This window comes from Octopus bimaculoides, chromosome 1 (genome assembly GCF_001194135.2).
Source record: "Octopus bimaculoides isolate UCB-OBI-ISO-001 chromosome 1, ASM119413v2, whole genome shotgun sequence".
NCBI classification, from domain to species: domain Eukaryota; kingdom Metazoa; phylum Mollusca; class Cephalopoda; order Octopoda; family Octopodidae; genus Octopus; species Octopus bimaculoides.
Window position 1 is genome coordinate 157,997,386 of NC_068981.1, and position 2,479 is coordinate 157,999,864.

Consider the following 2,479-nt stretch of genomic DNA (forward strand, 5'->3'; position numbering starts at 1 on the left):
CATAATGAAGAATGTCACCCGGAGCTCATGAATTTCGTTTTTACATTCAGGTATCGTAGTTGTAGTTGTTGCTTTTGCTACTGTAGTAGTAGTAGTAGTAGTAGTAGTAGTAGTAGTAGTAGTAGTAGTAGTAGTAGTAGTAGTAGTAGTAGTAGTAGTAGTAGTAGTTGTTGTTGTTGTTGTTGTTGTTGTTGTTGTTGTTGTTGTTAACTTCTAGTCAGTCCTGCTCTGGCAGACACATTATCAAACTTTTCTAACCACGATCAGCCCGACTTTTTCTCAAGCAGTGGACTACGATATCCAATATGTCCTTTCTTTTCTTTAAAACGAAAGACGCCAGATGAAGATTTGTGAGAGATTCGGCTGCTATTTGTTAGATTGGTTGACTGACCTTGTTCGATACTTTCATATTAATAACATCTGATTGTTATTTCCTTTATTTAACCTCAGATCACCAAAAATGCTGAGTTATACCATAAAAGATATTTGAGCTTCTTTATTTAATTTATCTTTATATAATCTAAATCTTAGTGCTCTGCAACAGGTATGCCACGGCACACTAGTGTGCCACGAGACGATGCTAGTTGTGCTGCAGTGTAACCTGAATATAGTTCTTTTCCCTATACTTTTAGTTATATTTTTCTTGTGCCACTGAATTTTGAAAAAAATATAAGTGTACCGCAAGTGAAAAATGGTTTCAGGGCACTGGTCTAAATTATCAACTGTATCCAGTAGTTCTGCTTCATTCGAGTACAGAGAGAGCTTACTTCTTGATAGAGATATTAGTATATCGTTGATAAAAATGTTGTTTCACTGACGTTATCAGTTTGATCATCGTAATATCAACAAAATAGTTTTAATCAGTAAAGTATGCTATTGTTACTGCGACGTCAACAAAGGGTGTGTCTTTGATATAATATTCATTTATTACTTTCTTGGCCCTGCTTTATAGAAGGTAAATTTCTTGGCATAAAAGCTTAGTCACATGCTATCGTAGAATATGAAAGCAGTTGTAAGGAAGGGTTGTCATTCGTTTCAACTAACTTGTAACAGAGTAAACAAATATCACTTTTTTATCCGAGTAAAATACTAACTCATCATCATGCAATATCTAAGAAAATAAATTATTGAAACATTGCCACACTTCTTTTGAATTACACATATTAAAATATATTTAGCCTTGTTCTAAAGGGAATTTGGGTTGAAACCAAAATTTAGCAAAACATGCTACGTAATCAAACTTCCTCGCTTTCTGGAAACCGAATGAGATTGATTGCTTATCTAGACTGATTGTAAAAACAAATGCTTCGCAAGTTCAGAAACATCTGTCCGTTGGATGTCTTTTGATGAGTGTGCAGTTTTTTGTTGTAGACACGGCCGTATACGAAATTCCGTTCAGGGAACAGAAACAATTTCCTCTTAAACCTATAACATTTCCGTCAGAAGCTTGATACTTCTACGTTGTGTGTGATTTCGTTGAAGCCCGTGAAAGAATCTAAGAAAACGACGGAAATATAGATTGAGAATTAAGTTAGTGTAAGTCTTTACAGGAATTACTCCATTCACAAACATAATCACTATAATAAATATGTCACAAGAGTCTCAAACAAGATTTTATTTCAAAATATTTTGTTGCAACATAACATTCCTCATCCACAAGTGGCTAGCTACTTCAATACATTTTTTTTTTCAGGATCATCAGTGCTGCTTGTTGAAAGAAATAAAATATATCTCAGTTTATTATTCCGTTTAGAGTGTCATTGAAACTCTCGATGCAGGAGACGAAAATTATGATTTATCCACCCACACATAAGTACAACGCGATCCAAAACTGCATAGTTTACTGCTGACTGAATCTTTCTGACGGTCAACAAATACATAGAACAGATGCATTTACCAGGGGAGCCTTTAGTACCTTTCGGTAACATCTCAAGTCTACTGACTAATTAAAGGTAATGGGCTCGAGTATGCAAACATTGATATATTTCATTTTGCTCGGCCCCAAACTGATTATAGTCAGTTTTTACCATTATATGATTATTTAATGACACAATGTGTGATAACACAACACACATAGATATACATATACACACATCAACACAAACACAAACACACATGCACACACATATATGAATGTATATACATACATACATACATACATACATACATATAAATACATACAAAGATACATATAAGAAAGGTCATATTAAGTGCAAACACTTGGCAAGGCTTTACTTCGAAACAGTTACAGTATGATCGTTTACATGAATAAATACATATAAGCTCTATAATATACTTTATATAATACGTATTGAGTACCAGCTCCGCAGATGTTTGCTCCATTTTATTCCTGTTAGCATATGCGTATGTATATGTATATACATGCGTACATATATGTATGTATGTAGTTTTATATTTATATATATATATATATATATATACACATACACATACACACATACATATATATATATATATA